This window comes from Crassostrea angulata, chromosome 9 (genome assembly GCF_025612915.1).
Source record: "Crassostrea angulata isolate pt1a10 chromosome 9, ASM2561291v2, whole genome shotgun sequence".
Lineage (NCBI taxonomy): Eukaryota > Metazoa > Mollusca > Bivalvia > Ostreida > Ostreidae > Magallana > Magallana angulata.
The window spans coordinates 38,556,630-38,577,441 of NC_069119.1; the positions used below are offsets into that span (position 1 = coordinate 38,556,630).

A 20,812-nucleotide genomic window follows, 5' to 3' on the forward strand; every position below is an offset into this window, starting at 1 on the left:
AATAATGACGAAAAAAGGTTAGGTTTACAATAAAAAAAGTTGTTAAAGTTGGTTTCTGGAAGAACAGACTTTGAAAGTTTTCTTAATAAATATTGACAAATTTTTTACTTTTTTAATCTTTAGTTTTTAAGATCTGTGTACAAACATAGAATTGTGAGCAAATCTCTGTATCTTGCTTATATTGAAGCTTAACACTCAAATATGATTAGTAAATAGAAATTGTAAACAATTAAACACAAGAAACATGCACTATAACAAATAAAACACACAATTTATTTTTTCGAAATGAATCATATATATACATGTATATACCTAAATATTTCCGTCAGCGATATCAAACTCTATTTAAAGTGAATAAACTCGAAAAAATGCCGAGCATCTCAACAAAACCTATTGCATTAATCTACCATTACACAAAAGATAATGCCGAATTACCGATAGAATGAATTGTATTTCAGTACATTTTTGATACATCAGATTTTGCTTAATTTGCGCAGGTAAACAGTTAACTGTTTGATTTACCGAAATCTCTGTTTGATTTGATACGTAAAAATCACGAAATACAGACGATAGTTCCCAGGTTACAAAGAATAAATAATGAAAACAAAACGAAAATCAGAACAAGCTAACACCAACGTCATGTGTGAAAACTGTCAACGCATTAAAATATTTAGCCTCAATTTACTTCACAAAATTGGCACCAATATAATTTGCATGTTTCAAAAATTTCCCTTCATACATGAACTGTTGCACAACAAGCAAATTCATCATAGTCTGATCGATCCTTTTTCGTATAATGTCATGGCTGCTTTAAACAAAGAACCTCGTTTTAGAATTATGGAATACGAGTTTTGGTAAAATGGGTATGCAAACCCAGGCCGTGGCAAAATAAAAGCCGGGGCAGATCGGCAATCGTCAATTCCAAATACGCATTATTTTGCAGCAATATTTACAGCAAATAATAATATACTGGTCCATCAAATGTCCTGAAATTTTAATGAGATTGGCAGATAACTGCCAATCTTTTGTTTTGCCCAGGCCAAGTCTTGCCTACCCATTTTACCGGATGCCGAACCCGAAGCTATTAAACTGATTGAAACATGCCTTTCCTTTATTATTATTTTTGTAATAACTCAGATTTGAAACAGAATTAGCCTGCAATTTATATTTTCCTTCCCATAAGGATAATTTATGCTAAACTACGTTGAATTGGACTCAGTAGTTCTTGAGAAGAAGATTTTTTTAAAATGCAGTCCCCTTTTTCTACAGTTTCAAGGTTTTCTCCGCTTTGAATATAGATCAGACTTTTATTTCTGCAATTTAAATTTGCCCTACCATAAGGGTGCTTTGTGCCAAATTTGGTTGAAATTAGATAAGCGGTTTTAGAGAAGAAGTGCAAAATGTAAAAAGTTTACAGACGGACGGACAGACGGACGGACGGACTGACGATGGACAAAATGTGATCAGAATAACTCACTTGAGCTTTCAGCTCAGGTGAGCTTAAAAGGAAGCATTCCTCACAACAAGGGCCAGAAGAGTACAGGGACCACCAGCCCAGTACAGTGTCTATGTCCTATAAGAAGGCTGAGTAAAGAAGAGTTTCAGGACATTGTACAGCAGCAGAAGGATGGAATATTCACAATAAGCGATGCTGAGCGTAGAGGTAGTCAAATTAAGATTTTGCGACCCGGGCCGAGTGAATGGCAGCTGGTAGACTCCTAAACAGATGCAGAGTCACCGAACCCTAATTCCAGACTTTACAAAGTACTCCATAAAGAAAAAACTGCTAAACTTTGGAACTTTTAAAGAGCACTCACAGAAATTCCCGGACTGTGACGGTTCACTGGACTGGAACCAGCAAGGGGAGGAAATGCGAGGCCTGGAAAGGATCCTTTTCATTCGATGTAAAAAGTGCCATTACACCAGTCACGGTGAAAAGCTGTACGAGGAAGTCAGTCGATCAGAAAGGGGATGAAAAGCCCCACAGCTTGATCTGTCCATGGCTGTCGGCCACTTGGGTACCAGCCTTACAACAGAGGGTATGCGTGGTATGCTTCTTGGCGCAAACACCAAACCAGCATCAGCCACTTACATTCATCAGACCTGCAACACAGTAGGCAAAATCATCACTGATGTGAACAAAAAAGACATGAAGAAAATAAGGCAGGACTTTCAAGAGCTTAAAAAGAAGTGTGGACTTGCCAATGCAACTATAAGAACGGATGGATATGTCCGGTATAACAATTCCACCTTCAGTGCGATAGGGAAAACACCATTCTAAGCTGCTACACAAGTGACATACACTTTAAGTGTAAATGTTACCAAGAAGTTGTTGTGGCAGTGTTTTGTGGCAATAAACTGTGCAACAACGGCACCCATCTTAGAACCAAGGGAGAGTTAGTTACCTGTCCAGGACATGAAGACTGCACTGCAATCATTCCTCCAGAGACAACCATTAGGGATGAAAAGAGATGGGCTACAGAATGCATCGGTGAGCTGCAAAGTGATGACCGCGTCCACTCGTTATTTCACCAGTGATGGAGAGAGTGCCGCTACTTTAGGTGCATCTAAAAGCAAGGACATATGATTGAAAACTTCAAAGACCTGCGCCACTTCTTTGACTCTCAAAGAAACAAGACTGCTAAGGCTCCATTCAGCAGTGACATGTTTCCTGGAAGAACAAAAGCTATGAGAGAATCCATGCAGAGAAGATTTGCCTTGGACCCGAATCTTAGATGCAGGACTGAGTACTTAAACTGCTACAAACACTACTCTGAAGACTTACCTTTGATGAAACAGGCCATGTCAACTGCTGTCGGTTCCATCATCAGCTGCTACCAAGAACAGTGCGGAAAGTCCTGCCAACTTCATTCCTTCTCCTGTCGCAGACTAAAAAACAACAAGTGGAACTCTTCAGTGTTGCCTCATGACTTTGAATTAAGCATGACAGAAGAAGACGTGCTTGTTAAAAGACTGCATAAATTTGACTTTGGGACCTAATAATCTTGATAGAATTAAATATTACACTTGTACACAAAAACCTGAATCTGCGAATAGGGGATACCTAAAATCAAATCCAAAATGTATTACTAGTAGCAGAAATTTTGAACGTAGAATAGTTACATCAAGTAGTGCACTCACTCAATCGGGGTCATGGAAATTCAACATTGGAAATTTGTGAATCTGTAGGGGCACCTGTAGTAAAAGGAAGTAGAGTGGTCCATCATCTAAAACAACAGCAAAATAGGCAAAATTACTTTAAAATGAAACAAAAACTACCGGTATTGAAATATAAATTCCAAAGAAAATTCTACAGATCTCAAAGATATTGGCTTTACGATAAAAGTCTAAAGACACTTATATTAAGTCACTAACAGATCCAAAATTAAACAGGAAGTAGCTAAGTGTGTGTGGGTTGGGGGGGGGGGGGGGGTAGGGAAGTGTATGTAGTTACCATGTATGAAATGTTTGTAATATTATACCTATCATGTGAATTTTGTATTACATTTAATGATTGCTATGTTTTTAATAATGCACATAATTGTTTATCTTATCAAAATGATTGCAAACAATTATCTTGATTTTCTTACCTGTCTAATGTACCCAACAAGGAGGACAGAGACGATTGGTAGAAATACGGGTATACAGGTGTCAAATGTCACCGTTGGTGACAAAACAGCATCCCGCATTGTTTATCCGCCATTGTTGATCTTTAACAAGGGAGGCAACTCCTGAAAATAGAAAAAATGCAGTTTAAGGTGGAATGTCCCTCTGATAAGAGAGATAACTTCTGTAGAAAATAATATGTTTGTTTCTGTACAGTTGATGTTTGATGTTTTAGGCCAGAGAATATTTGGATGGAATGTTTTTATTTCCCTATTTATAGCTCGTTCACAGAGCTGAATGAATTATAATTGGGAAAAATGTGACTAAGACAATTACATATTCTATACTTAGTTATAATCGTTTAAAACTTATAACATTTCAAATGTTTAAAATTTAATAAGACTTTTCTATTCTGAGGGAGCAGATATGGGAAAACAAAATTTAAAAAATAACCAATATCTCATTTGATTTAAGACAATACATGTAAATCCCTATATTGATATTATACCAATTACTGGAAGATTATTCGCTTCATCCCCTTGTTGTGTTATAACAAAATTTATGCTCTGGTTTACATTTTTAGGATTTCTTAAATATATGGATCCATTTACTATTATCTTATCCAAATTTGAAAAGAGAAAACTTTTTTCTGAAAATTTAGAAACTGTAGCAATTTATCATGCAGTGTATGTAAAACATGCATGTAAAACATTCAATAGTCTATTATAAAGAAAGATAACTCTTGCTGATTGAAGCAATTTTTGTTGCAAACCTATACAACAAAGTACTATTCTGAACTAAAATGCAGCGCTTCAATATGTTTTGTAATATGAAATGAAAATGTATATAACTATATATTATTTTCATATACATTTTAGATTTTAAATTTTATCCTGTGATGGTAAAATTTTGCTTTTTCTAATCACTATGTTTAGTTTTCTTCATATCATGATTAGACACATTATCAATTTTTAAAAAATCTAGCAGCACTTCATCACTTCAGTTTTGTTTCATATGAATAGATTGATATTGACTTTGATGAAAATCACTATGATTTTTTTTTAAAAAATATATGGCAAAATTAATAGCAGAGGGATATTACACCTTAAATAAAAGTTACATGTTTCTCTCAAAGTCTCACACAAGGAATTAATTTCACTATATGTTACTATTTAGCTATAGTTAAGTTAATTGATAAACTATACTCTCAGCATATAATTCATGAAAGAGAAATTTTAGTCAAATGTTTCAAGAAAAATATTAGATCAGAAAAATAATGCCTTATGCGGCTTCTAAGAGAGATAATTGATAGTAAACATACTTACCCCCAGATACACGTGGGTTTCACATGTTGACAAACAGACTCAGCACCATCCAGGAAGTTGCATCATGCACATCTAAAAAAAAATCCATTGAAATTAGTGTGACAATTCCCCTAAAGTAACTAGAACTGTCCTAATGGGACTAATACCCCCGCTAGGCTAATTTCAAATGGGACAAATAATTGAATTGAATAATAATTAAGGTTTGAAACATACAAAAAAAAATTTCTAGAAATGTAAAAAAAAAAAAAAAATAGTTAACAAAGAAAAATTAAAATCAACATTGTCAGAATTTCACTGTAAATACATATCTATAACAGTAATACATTTACAAATGTATGTATTTGATGATATATTTTTTTAATTTAATTGATTTAAAGAAAAACCAACAAAATGACAATAACCCCTCCCTTTGCAGTGAATAGAAATACCGGTAGCCAAGCAATGCTCTTCTGTTGATAAAACTTTCAATATCTTTCTAATAAGAGTCTTGACAGATGCAATTAGTTGTTTCAAATTTTCCTCACTTTCTCCTATGGCACAATTGAACTCCAAATCAGAAAATTGATCCCATAGGACTATGATTTTCTTTGATGAGCTTGTTAAATTTAATAAACTCCCAAAACATTACCATAATTACCATACTATGTAAAAATATGTAAAAAAGAAAATTTAATATTACAAACAATTTTAAAATTGCCAAAACACTTCAATCATATCAGTAATTTTGAATTTCATTTAAATTAATGCCCAATAGGGTCACTTCATCAAATTACTTGACAAATAAATTTAAACAACCTCTAAAAATAGTTTAACTTCTTTATTAATAATTATATTATTTATTTCCTTATAATGATAGACCTTTTGGTTTACATGAAACAGTTTTAAAATAGCCCCAAAACCATCACCCATTTTACAGATTATCAATTTCCCCTAAACACATGCTCCATCTGAACCATGGCTCAGATAATGGCTCCCTTGGGACAAATGAATTCAGCCACACTTGTCTTTGATGTTCTCATTAGCTCCTAAGAATTTATCATTGACAAACAAAAACTTTGCATTGTCAGTTGATAGAATACTTATAAAAAATAATTTTTTTTTTATTACTTAAGACATAAAGACAAAAAACTCCATCTGGATGTATTTATATAAATATATTTTAGAGTGTTTTCTATTAATTAATTAATAAAATCTGTAAGGATTACCTCCCTTACTTTTCAATATTAGTGTACAATATATAGAATAAGGAAAATGAAAACTGTCATAAAATCATTAAATCTTGTCTGATCTTAAAAAAAATTGCAGGTGCACATCTTCAGATGGTGTTCAACTTATGTCAAATTTTCAAACTGTTCCATGAAGTAATAAAAAATTCTATAGGGGGGACAAAGTTGCGTCTACAGACAGACGGACAGACGGACAGACGGACAGACAGACAGACGGACAGACGGACAGGGTGAAACCAATATACCCCCCTAAACTTCGTTTGCGGGGGTATAATAATTCTCCTAGCCACTGAGTCCATATTAAATCAATACTATAGGCCTAAAAGGTGCCAAAAAAGGAAGAAAGAGAAGAAATTGTCTCTATATATATGGAACAGCAATTGACCAAGTTCAGTTTGATTGGCTATTACCTTGCGTAAGACCTTTAAACTCTCGAGCTGTGACTTATAAACGTTCCGGTGAACTGGATCCTCCTCACTGCTCTTTGAGTCGACTCGCTGGTGAGTTGAGTGTAGTTTCTCTAGCTGTAGTTCCTGAGTGGCTTCCATGTCACATTCTCGAGTCTCTGAACTCTCTAGGTTTTGAACTTGCTGAGTTCAAAAAAAGTTTCATTTTCATGCATGAATAAAATCAAAGCAGATGCTGAAGCAATTATCAAACATTCTCAATTCTCCAAACAAGAGGCCCATGGGCCACATCGCTCACCTGAACAGCAGTTCCTTGTAACATTACATTTCGTAGCATATGCTTTTTCTATTTTAAACATTGAACCCCTTTCTGGGGACCAAGTAATGGTCCGAGGTTTATGGTTGGCTTGAACAACATAAATAGTAACATAGGAATGAAAATGTGTAGCACTGCGGTGGGACCGCACGTACACAACCTGAAAAACTGAACGTAGAAGAGTTCCACTTCAAGAAGAATAACTCTCAGACTGTACAGAACATTAAGAAAGATAACTCTTGGTTCCACTACATTAGAGTTTACACAATTTGAGGATCCGTGCATAGTAATCTCACAAACTGTAGCATTATAGTTCTCGAGAAGAACTTTTTAAAAACATTTTCAATATATCTTTCTATGTTAAACTTTGAACCCCTTTTGGGGCCACAGTATTAGTCCAGTGCTAAAGTTTTAATTATTTGGAATCTACATTATTTAAGGATGCTTGCCTAGTTATCTCACAAGCTGAAGCATTATAGTTCCCTAGAAAAAGATTTTTCAACATTTTCCCTCTATATTTCTATGCTAAACTTTGAACACCTCTTGGGGCCCCAGTATTAGATTGAGGTCACGGCTTTTATAATTTCGAATCTACACTATTTGAGGGTGCTTACGTAGTTATCTGACAAATTGATGCATTGTAGTTCTCGAAAAGAAGATTTTTAAACATTTTCCATATATACCGGTACTTCTACATTTAACTTTAAACCCATCTTGGGTCCCTAGTATTAGTCCAGGGGTCACTATTTTAAAACTGTCGAACCTTCATTATCCAAGGTTGTATGCATGATAGTAATCTCACAAATTGAAGCATTGTAGATCTCGAGAAGAAGATTTTTTAACCTGTTACCTTTATATTTCTATAATAAACTTTGACCCCATCTTGGGGCCCCATTATTGGTCCGGGGGTCACGATTTTACGAATTAGGAATCTACATAAGCGAAGGATGCATGCATAGATATTCCACTAACTAAAACATTGTAGTTCTTGAGAAGAAAATTTTTAAACTTTTCCTTTGTTTTTTAAAATGTTTAAATTTTGAACCCCTCTTGGTGCCCATCAATTGTCCGGGAGTTACAATTTTTTGAATCTACATTATTTAAGGATGTACATGTATGCATAGTAATATCCCAAACAGTTGCACGATGGTTCTTGAGAAGATTTTAAAACATTTTCCTATATATGTTAAAATCTAAACCCCTCCTGGGGCCCCACTTTTGTTCGGGGGTCACGATTTTTACAATCTTCACTATATATACAACCTTTTGTGTATGTATTGGCATTTTTGGTGAAGTGGTTCTTGAGAAGAAGATTTTTAAACATTTTTCATATGTAGTTCTATGTTAAATTTTGATCCCCGCCTGGGGCCCCAGTTTTTGGTCCAAGGGTCACGATTTTTACAATTTAGAATCTTCATTATACATACAAGCTTTTGTGTAAATATTGGCATTTCTGGTGCAGTGGTTCTTGAGAAGAAGATTTTTTAAACATTTTCCTATGTATTTCTATGTTAAACTTTGAACCCCGCCTGGGGCCCCAGTTTTGGTCCGAGGGTCACGATTTTTACAATTTAGAATCTTCACTATATATACAAGCTTTTGTGTAAATATTGGCATTTCTGGTGCAGTGGTTCTTGAGAAGAAGATTTTTTAAACATTTTCCTATGTATTTCTATATTAAACTTTGAACCCCGCCTGGGGCCCCAGTTTTGGTCCGAGGGTCACGATTTTTACAATTTAGAATCTTCACTTTGTATACAAGCTTTTGTGTAAATATTGGCATTCCTGGTGCAGTGGTTCTTGAGAAGAAGATTTTTTAAACATTTTCCTATGTATTTCTATGTTAAACTTTGAACCCCGCCTGGGGCCCCAGTTTTGGTCCGAGGGTCACGATTTTTACAATTTAGAATCTTCACTATGTATACAAGCTTTTGTGTAAATATTGGCATTTATGGTGCAGTGGTTCTTGAGAAGAAGATTTTTTAAACATTTTCCTATGTATTTCTATGTTAAACTTTGAACCCCGCCTGGGGCCCCAGTTTTGGTCCGAGGGTCACGATTTTTACAATTTAGAATCTTCACTATGTATACAAGCTTTTGTGTAAATATTGGCATTTCTGGTGCAGTGGTTCTTGAGAAGAAGATTTTTTAAACATTTTCCTATGTATTTCTATATATGTTAAACTTTGAACCCCGCCTGGGGCCCCAGTTTTGGTCCGAGGGTCACGATTTTTACAATTTAGAATCTTCACTATATATACAAGCTTTTGTGTAAATATTGGCATTTATGGTGCAGTGGTTCTTGAGAAGAAGATTTTTTAAACATTTTCCTATGTATTTCTATGTTAAACTTTGAACCCCGCCTGGGGCCCCAGTTTTGGTCCGAGGGTCACGATTTTTACAATTTAGAATCTTCACTATATATACAAGCTTTTGTGTAAATATTGGCATTTCTGGTGCAGTGGTTCTTGAGAAGAAGATTTTTTAAGACATGCACCCTATACTCACTGTTTCGCAATTATCTCCCTTTTGAAAAGGGCTGTGCCCTTTATTTTAACAATTTATAATCCCCTTTCCATAAGGATGCTTTGTACCAAATTTGGTTAAATTTGGCCCAGTGGTTTTTGAGAAGAAGTTGAAAATGTGAAAAGTTTACAGACGGACGGACAGACGGACGGACGGACGGACGGACAACGGGTGATCAGAAAAGCTCACTTGAACCTTCGGTTCAGGTGAGCTAAAAAAAGGGCAAAGAAGTCCGGCAACCCAGCAAAATGGCCGCTACATGTAGAATTCTGTATATATAAATGGCCGCTACATGTAGAATTCTGTATATATAAATGGCCGCTACATGTAGAATTCTGTATATATAAATGGCCGCTACATGTAGAATTCTGTATATAACTAAAGTCAACCAGTTTATTTTACAGAAAATCACCTCTAAACAAATACCCCTACACACACATTACTGTAGATTGCTAATTAAACGCGAGGAATAAATATCCATGTAAAATCATCTCGAAACAATATGCCTATACGCACACTACTGTAGATTGATAATTAAACCCGAGGAATTAATATCCATGTAAAATCAACTCTAAACAATATCCCTATACGCACACTACTGTTGATTGCTAATTATACGCGACAAATCAATATCCATGTAAAATCATCTCTAAACAATACCCCTATACACACATTACTGTAGATTGATAATTAAACGTGAGGAATTCATGTCCATGTAAAATCAAGAGAAGCATCCACCTCACAGATATTAAAATCTCGCATACATTTCCTGAGAGTTGAGAACTATAAGAGATTAGGAAAAAAAGTTCCGCATTCAGGATTCAATATACTCACATTTCGATACAAAACAGCGTGATCGCAGAATTAAGTACTCGCTTAAAATAAGGAATCTACATAGTTTGTATACAAGCATTGAAACACATCATTACCATCTTCATTTTCTGGTCGTCCCTCTCACTCCTGAGAGTTGGGAACTATAAGAGATTAGGATAAAAATTCTGCATTCACGATTCAATATTCTCACATTACTGTTGATTGCTTATTATACGTAAGGAATTAATATTAATGTAAAATCATCTCTAAACAATTCCCCTGTACACACATTACTGTAGATTACTAATTAAACACGAGGAATTAATATCCATGTAAAATCATCTCTAAACAATTCCTCTGTACACACATTACTGTAGATTACTAATTAAACACGAGGAATTAATATCCATGTAAAATTGAGAGAAGCATCCACCTCACAGATATAGAAATTTCGCTTACATTTCCTGAGAGTTGGGAACTATAAGAGATTAGGATAAAAGTTCTGCATTCACGATTCTATATTCTCAGATTTTGATACAAAACAGCAAGCTGAAACTACGTCATTTTCTCTGTGTCGTGACTGACATAACAGCATGATTGCAGAATTAAGAACTCGCTTAAAATAAGGAATATACTAAGTTTGTATCCAAGCATTGAGAACACATCATTACCATCTTCATTTTCTGGTCGTCCCTCTCCCTCTCCAGCTGTCTCTGTGACCGACGCTCTGTCACTTCCTCCGTGTCACTACTTCCTTCCTTCTCATTTATGGCGTCCTTCAGGGATTTGACCTCTGACCTCAGGAGTTCACGTTCAGACTTGAGCCGTGAGACTTGGTCATGTTCGTGTTCGTAGTGCCGAGTAATGTCTAGTTTATGAAGCTGAACAAACACAATTAGTTAATAAATGTTCAAAGCAACTCTCTTTTATATACCACAGACTTCATTTGGTTTCCTGCACGCTTTTAGCCGGTCATGACGAGCCAATAGCATGCTGGGAAAAGTTATAATCATGTAATTCAACAGAGCTACGACAACATTTAGATTATGAAAATGACCTAATGAATAATAAAATCTATGATATCAAACTTATGTTATTAAGTTCACAGACTGTAGTTTACTATGTGCAATGAACAAGATGTGCAACATCTTTAGAAATCTAAACTAGAAAGTAGAAAGGAAGATGGGAAGATGAGCATTGCTCGTTGTGAGACACAATAACTCCACACTCATTCACCTGTATCTGGTCTATCTCGTTCTTCATCTGGCGGCAAGCCAACCTTTCCTGCTCGAGCTCGTCTTTGAGTGCACTCATCTGACTCTTAAGCTGTCACCTGATATTGAAGCTTTTGCTTTTCTCGCTCCACTGAGTTTTGAGATCTTTAACTTTGGCACGTTCTGATTCTGTTTCTGATTCTAACTCAAGTTGCATGTTCTCAAAAATTGGAGTTTTCTGATCTGCACTCTCAAGGAGTGAGTAACGCTCACTGTCCAGACTCCGAGTTTGTCATTGACAGCTCTCACCCTCTCTATAGCTATGTATAAAAATGTATCAATATTAATGTTATACATAAATTATACAACCTTAATACTAGCTCAGTTCACAAGTATAAACTATCTTTTTAGAGAAAAATAAACATTTATTTAAATAAGGTCACCGCAATCTTTCTAGGGAATTAACTTAGATAAGCCTAAAGAGAACTTTCTAGAGAGAAAAAAAACATTAATTCAAATAAGCCTAAAGAAAAAAGGTGATACAGTTAAATTGAGGGACTTAAACTTTACACCGTATCAGCACCCAGCAATATTAGTGCTAATTGCTGTCTATCGAGGGAAAGATGAGGAGTAAAATCATGATGATAATTAAATTGATCATCTTGAGTTTACTGTTTGTTGACCCTCACTATCTCAGTCTTCTGTCTCCCTGAGACAGAACACCACACTGTAGCTCAAAACCCACCCCTGAAGGTCGTTCAATTTGGCTTCCTCATGTTTCACTGCTGAGCTGAGCTGCTCGAGTTGAGCCTTGTAACCAGACTTTCATCTTTGTGGATCTGAGATTCTTCCTCTCGAGGTCGAGTTCATGTTGTAGGTTGCCCAGGGCCACCTTCTCGAGTTCCTAAGCATTCTCGGCTTGGAGTCTACGATCTCACTCAGTGTTCAGATCACTAGTAAGTCTTGGATAGTATAAAGCTAAACACTTATAGTAATTATTCATTATTAAATTCATATCAGCAGTCCATTTTCCATAACATTAACTTTACATATAGCAATAGACAGCCATGTTTGGATGATCACAAAGTGTGAAATAAACAGGCGTCAATATTACAGTCCATGTGAATTATACACAGGTCAACTTCAGCTGCAGATGTTGAAGAAATTAAGTGACAAACAACATGTGTGGTTTGGAGAGCAGACTAGATTTGTACAGAAACATTTACAACCTGTCAATATCCCAGCTATCTCCATTATACGGCTGGTGTTGAGCTGGACATGGTGTCCCCATCAGGACGGGGTGTGTGTTCATCTACAACAAGTCATTAATTAGCTGTTAATTAATCTATATCATACAGGTTATGTAATGATACATAAACAACTACAAATAAATAAAATTAAATAAAATAAAGACAGAGCTACATCTACAAATAAGTTCAAATTAATTACACTGACACATACTTTAAAAGTTATGTAATTAATTAAATCAACTCAATTGACATGTACTTGTGACAAAACAAATTACAAATATTAATATCTGGTTTATTAATTACAATGACCTGTTAAATTATTTAACTAATTAGAATGACATGTGACTGTACATCTTATAATGAAATATATTTAATTTCTATTTATTTTCGATAAACAATGAATCCCAATGACTGGTAGACACAGCTAACCCTGTGACAATGAACTGTTTATATTGACAAACAATCACACAGATAAATATGTCTTACATGTATCTTATTGACTGATAATTAACACGGACTGTGTGTCTTAGTTATCTATATCTAATTAATGTGAATGATAATGACTCAGACTTACCTGTCAGAGCGTCCTGTCTGGTGATATACCTGTATATAACCACCGTGTTGTTGTCACACCATGATCCTGATCCGACCCAGAGATGATGAGTGTTGACATCATAACTCAGGCTCCGTGGTACACCCATCTCTTGTGATTTTGTCAATAGATGCGACAGGAACTGACCGTCCTTGTCCAACATCTGTACTGTGTTGGTCCAATCATCACACACCAGGATGTGTGACAGCGCGTCAGTACAGATTCCATGTGGCCATAGTCCTGATCCTGATGGATGTCCTGTGTAGGAGAAACGATGTCTTCCTCCACGCTCTGTCACCACTACAGCTCTATAGTCAGACACCACGACATCCCCATTGTTGTTCTCTGTTATATAGTTAGGTTCTCTATACAGTCCCTGTCCTGTGTCGTGCTGTATGGTTTGTGTCAGTTGTCCACTCTGGTTGTACCGGGTTACCTTGCCTGTGTCTGTCCATGAATGTATATAATACATCCCGACCAGTAGATTCCCAGTGGACGGGGACCAGTACACACACCGTGGTATCCACGTAGTGTCTGTTTTCCCTATAAATGTGGTGGTTGTTTTCATATCCTTTGACAGTTTGTTGATGTTATAATTCCTATTTATATAAAACAGTTCACTCTCACTGTTCACTGTGTGTAATCCTGTATCATAACCACGACATGAATCCTCCACACGATGTAGAGGGACACCTGTTGTGTTTGTCAAGATGAGATTGAATGTATCACTGACCCGGACTTGGTCTGATGTCACACAGGAAATGTGATCACAACCATTAACACCTGTCACTGTGAGAGAGTGAAGTAACTCGGGGGGAGACATCAGTTTCAGCAGACACTGGTTTCCTTGCTGTGGTTTTTCCGTCCCTGGGGTTGGGATTCCACTCAGTGACTCCATCACACGACTTTGATCTACAAACATCAAACATAGATTGAAATGAATTGGCATGTTGCAGTAGGTTAATTGAGCAAATTAAATACTCATTCCAAAACTTAAAATGAATTGCTTTTTTATAACTTATTTTTTATTACAATGATAACGTTTGTCTCTTCTTATTGAAATAAATTTGAGCTATAAACTACATATATATGGTAAGTTATTGATAACATGTAAAAAATCAATTTTGCAATTACATAGATATATACCTAATATTTGAATTACAATCACAATGAAATAGATATAAACTGAATTAACAATTTAATGTGACTTGTGTGATATAACAAAAATAACTAAGGTATACTTAGATCTCATTGAAACCTGTATGATACCTAACACATATATACTACATCAATGATAATGACTCAGACTTACCTGTCAGAGCGTCCTGTCTGGTGATATACCTGTAGACATACACCTTGTTGTTGAACCATGATCCGACCCAGAGACGGTGAGTGTTGACATCATAACTCAGGCTCCATGGTTCACCCATCTCTTGTGATTCTGTCAGTAGATGTGACAGGAACTGACCGTCCTTGTCCAACATCTGTACTGTTTTGGTTTCTACATCACACACCAGGATGTGTGACAGCGCGTCAGTACATATTCCATTTGACTTTAGTCCTGATCCTGATGGAGGTCCTGTGTAGGAGAAACGATGTCTTCCTCCACGCTCTGTCACCACTACAGCAAGAAAGTCAGACACCACGACATCCCCATTGTTGTTCTCTGTTATATAGGTAGGTAATCTATACAGTGCCCGTCCTGTGATGTCGTGCTGTATGGTTTTTGTGAGTTGCCCACTCTGGTTGTACCGGGTTACCTTGCAAGTCTTTGTATCATAGTTACACATCCCAACCAGTAGATCCCCAGTGGACGGGGACCAGTACACACACCGTGGGTCCCATGTAGAGTCTGTTCTCTCTATAAATGTTGTGGTTGTTTTCATATCCATTGACAGTTTGTTGATGTTATAATCCGTATCTATATAAATTAGTTCACTCTCACTGTTCACTGTGTGAAATCCATTACCACTACATGAATCCTCCACACGATGTAGAGGGACACCTGTTGTGTCTGTCAACATGATATTGTTTCTATCACTGACCCAGACCCGGTCTGATGTCACACAGGAAATGTGATAACAACGATCAACACCTGTCACTGTGAGAGATTGATGTAACTCAGGAGCATACGTCAGTTTCAGCAGACACTGGTTTCCTACGCGTCGGTTTCCTCTCTCTGTGATTTGGATTGCACTCAGTGACTCCATCACATCCTCCTTGTTGAGTGACTCAGTCATGGAGAGCTGGCTTGTGTGGAGTGTAGGATGCATATGGGGGAGGGCTGTCTTTATGGAGGAGAGGAATAGTAGTGGTCTGATGACTCTCCTTTGTTCATATATGTATACATATCTCTGTAGGCTGACAATATGTATGATCATTTCTTTCTTCTGTTTTAAACATCTGTGTTTGAAATCAAAGTCACAGAACACATTACACATGAAATCGTTTTGTATATAGTCAATGAGATGCTTCAGTGTCTGGGCCTTTGTTAACATTTCTGATTGATAGAGGGAGAATTCTGTGCGACAGGTTTTGAAATCAGTTTTGATTCGTGGCAGGAGAACAGGTCTGTAAAAGAGAGCCTCACTTCTGATGGTGTGAATGGTTCCTCTGTGTTGTTGTCGCATTGTTTGATATGCTGCTTGTATACTCTCAATCTTATGCCTTCTTTTTTTAAAGAAAGGAATTGGGAATTTGTGGGATGTATGTCCAAACCAAGAATCACACACAGGAACTTGACAAGGTTCACAGTACTTTGTATAAACATGGCTAGGATGTATCACACAGATCTCTTGTGTTGGGATGTAGTTGAGTTTATCACGGTATGACACAACATCATGGTCTATTGTTTGGAGATCTTTTACATGGTTCTCTTTACACAGGGGACACAGATCACATGGACACGATACACAATAGTACTCGGTGTCCCCCGGACACTTAGAACATAGATGTACTTTACATGGAGTGCTTGCTGTTTCCATTGTGTGGAGGGTATAGGTCTCAAAATCACAACCTGTTCAATAAAAAAATAAAGTGTTTAAAATAAAGCCAACCACATTTGTTCCACATATCTATATCAATTTTATATAAAATGTTTTCATTCAAAGTATGTTTCTTTAATGTAATAATATATATTTTTCCTACAAAGATAATGATGATTCATATAAATAATGTTTCATCAATATGGCTCTGGTTACAGAAACACTGAACTTGTTGAAGAAATGGCCCAAAAATAATATGATTGACACAAGAAAAAGAGAGAGAGAGAGAGAGAGAGAGATTGAGAAAGAGAGAGAATAAGAGAGCACTCTCTCTTATTCTCTAACCTTCTTTGTTAAACATGTACTCTTGTTTTCTTTCTGTCTCTCTATCTATCCTTTTCTCACTCTCTAGAACATTTTCCAGACAATAATTCTCTCTCTCTCTCTCTCTCTCTCTCTCTCTCTCTCTCTCTGTATATCCCTCAGAATTTTCTTGCTTAGCTTGAACTCATGTTTCACATTCCTTCTTTCATTCTCTATCTCTCTTTCTCATTATTTATCTGCTTTTTACAAGGTTGCTTTCTGAGAGAGAGAGAAAGAGTTTTATTGCTAAACTTATTCTCTCTCTCTCTCTCTCTCTCTCTCTGAATTAACATACATCCTTGTTCTTTTCTTTCAGAGCGAGAGCGAGAGAGAGAGAGAGAGAGAGCAGAGAACAAATGGGAAAAGGCATTGAGAGACTTTCTCTGCTAAACATGTACCCATTCTCTTTCTATGACCTTGAATTTTTCTCTCTCTCTCACTGATTTTCTCTGATAAACATGTACTGTTTGTATTGCTCTCTCTCCCTCCCTCTTTCTCATTCTCTCTAATTTTCTCTGTTTAACATGTAATCCTGTTTTCTTTCTCTCTGTCCTTTTCTCACTCTCTAAAACATTTTCCAGACAATTATTTTCTGTCTCTCTGACCTTGGGGAGGGGAACCCCCCTTCCCCACACATAGAATAATTATCTGGCTATTATTGCATTTTAGCTATTAGCTAGACTCCCAGACCCCCTTTTAATTTTTACTTCTTCTTTAATTTTTAGAGACAACCCTATTATCTCTCTTTCTTAAAATTTCTCTTTCTCTGAGAGAGAGAGAGAGAGAGAGAGAGAGAGAGAGAGAGAGAGAGCAAATGTACGTATCAGAAAAAGAGAGTAAATGTTCATAGAGAAAGTCTGTGAGAGAAAAAGACACTTGTTACATGCTTAGCAGAGAATACAGTATATCTCATTCCCTCTTCCATAATTTTTCTGTTTTACATGTAAGCTTGGTGTTTTTCTCTCTCTCTCTCTCAGTACTTTTGCCTCTCTCTCTCTCTCTCTCTCTCTCTCTCTCTCTCTCTCTCTCTCTCTCTCTCTCTCTCTCTCTCTCTCTCTATTTCTTTCTCAGTTTATAAGACTTTTTTCTGCTATATAAGTACAGTGTACTTCTAGTCAATTTCTCCCTCTCTTTGACCTTCTCTGTTAAACATGTACCCTTGCTCTCTCATTCTTTCACTTCCTCTATTTATCTCTCCCATTTCCCCTGCTTAACTGAAACTTTTGCTTTATAATTTTTTTTCTTAGTTTCATTGATAAACTATATCTCTCTCTCTTTCTATCCTTCTCTCTCTCTCTCTCTGATTTTCTCCCTTTAACACGTAATCTTTTTTTCTTCTCTTTTTATCTCTCAATCTTTTTCTCACTCTCTAGAACACTTTTCAGACAGGTATTATCTCTATCTTTCTCTCCCTCCCTCTCTCTGATTTTCTCCGTTTAACATGTAATTGTTTTTTTCTCTTTTTAGCTCTCTATCTATCTTTTTCTCACTTTCTAGAACACTTTTCATTCAGACAGGTATTCTCTCTCTCTCTTTCTCTTAACAGATACCATTGTCTCTCTTTTGTTTCTATCTCTCTCTTTCTGTCTATCTCTCAGAATTTCCTTGCTTAGTTTGTTTCTCATTTCTTCTTTCATTCTATCCCTCTTTCTCAAAATTTCTCTGCTTTCTCAGAGAGAGAGAGAGAGAGAGAGAGAGAGAGAGAGAGAGAGAAAGAGAGAGAGAGAAAGAGAGAGAGAGAGAAAGAGAGAGAGAGAGTTTGCTGATAATAAGAGAGAGAGAACAAATGGGAAAAAAGGGATTGAGAGACTTTCTCTGATAAACATGTAACCACTCTCTTCTCTTTCTATACTCTCTCACTCTCTATGACATGCTCTTATAAACATGTACTGGTTCTACTGGCCGAGTATTTGACTGTGGTCTATGACTGGCTTTCCCCCTTACCCTGGCTGCGTATTTGATTGTGGCCTATGTAGTATTTGACTGTGGCTTATGAATAATAAGGATGAGGGCAATAGTTAATTTGTCAATACCTTGGTAAGAATTTGATGTTGACCTTGGCCTATGGTCTCGAGACAACAGTTCCTACCCCAAGGCTAACACAATGACTACTGCCCTCATACCTATTTAAGAGCTGTATAATATGATTTCTATGAATGACACACAACGATGTCTATGAATGACACACAACGACAGACGAGTGATAGCAATAGGTCTTCTGAGTGACCAAGAAACAAAAAGATTAGCAGCCTAGTAAAAATTCATATAAATGAAAAATTCATGAATACTATACCACATATGTATTTTGTTTTTCTTGACTTCATCCACTGTATCTCCGTGTATTATACACTTAAAACCTATAAAGAGACCACACAATTCTACACACCAGTACATGTATAACACAAAGTAATACTATACAGCAAATTTCAATTAAAACATATAGGAAAGCAAAAGTACTGAGAGAGAGAGAGAGAGAGAGAGAGAGAGAGAGAGAGAGAGAGAGAGAGAGAGAATTACTACAGTAACACATTAATCGTTATCTAACTTGTGTGTTTGGAACTGTTTTGTACTTTTGTCAGAGACATAAATAACAGAGATCGGCAACTCCGCCATTGCCGTGTTTTGTTGTTGAAAAATGGTACGGGACCAACTTTACTTGAGAACTACATTTTAGTGAACAGAGATAATGATCTAATGAAAATTGTGCATAGGTTTTAGACATTTTTGAAACAAAAAATTGAAAAATAAGATTAATATATAGAAAATATATTGGCCAGCTATAAAACATCGGCGAAATAACGGACGACGGGTAGCTAACTGCCTCCTAAAACTTCTCTTTTAATATTGTTCATATGACATAAACTCATGAAAATATAATATTTTGAATGCTTTGGTGATAGGTTTTAGCTCTTTATATTTCGATATAATTGTTTATCAGAAGGATATACTGATTTAAACTGGGAACACTTTACAATAGGGACCTTGGGATTTTGCGAGATTTCGATCAGCTGCCAATTTCTGTTATTTATGTCTCTGCTTTTGTCTTCATGATGACAAAAAATATTTGATTACATGCAAAAATTAACATTATATTTCCTAGGAGATTGAAGATAGAATCTGTTTTATTGTAAAAATGAATAATGTTCTACGGACCCAGTTTTACGATAGAATGCGTATTATCTCTGTAGCAAAGAAAAAACGTGTACGTTGGTGATAAGGTGTTGAATTCTTCCATTGTATGGACTAAAATTTTTAGATGAAAGGTATTTACAGTCTCAAAAAGGTTTGTAGGGGTGAATTTGACTGTTATTTTCAAGACAACATCATTATTTTCTCCAAAATTGTTCTGGAGCAATTCTGCAATTTTTTGCTACATTACGGGTATAAGAAAGGCATTCTAACAGTAGCGAGGGCCTTTCCCAAGACACAGTTAGATTATTCAAACTAGGGTAAGTGTAGTAAAATTAATAGCATTATTAGCTTATAGCTTTGTTATGTAAATGTCAATAATAAGGTGTCGATGTACCTATTTCGTATATGTTCGATATGCAATGCACACACGGGTCAAAGTCTAGTTTATTAAAAACTTGGCTTGGTTTAAGTACATTTGTATTGGTGAAAGGGGGAACAACTCATTGAGACTGTGTTTAATAAAAAGCGATAATGTCCCAGAAACTCCCAAACAGCTCAATCAACCTTCAGATTTGTATTTAAACAGATAATCCACGATCGATTCATCAATCTATACTATTACTGAATTGAAAGAATAGAGAGGGATCAGCTAAATAAAATGCGATTAAAAATGATCAACATTACCACGCTAAACCTCAGATTCTGAGTAGTGTCAGAAAAAGCTACCTCTTATCTAAATCAAAGTTTGAATGTCATGTATGTATACGGATGTCAGTCAATTCACCTAACTTATACCATTGTTTATAATGAGATATTAGCTGAATAAATTACTGCTGTATCATAATTGAATAAAATTAATGTTCATACTATACCACCATTATTAATGTTTTTTCCAAAACTGGATCAGTTACTTCTACCTTGAATGAGGATGAAACACCTAAAAAGTATTTAAACAAAATATCAATGTCAGTCATAAACATTAATGCATCGTTTGATTTATAAGTTCATTCAGACTGTTAACTACATGTAAACTTTGAATAACATATCAGCATTTCTAT

General features: G+C 36.0%; 1 pseudogene; it reads right to left on the reverse strand.

Annotated features, from left to right (window-relative positions):
* The window catches only part of LOC128163709 (uncharacterized), a 49,083-nt pseudogene that overhangs the window by 3,948 nt on the left and 24,323 nt on the right, over nt 1-20,812 (reverse strand).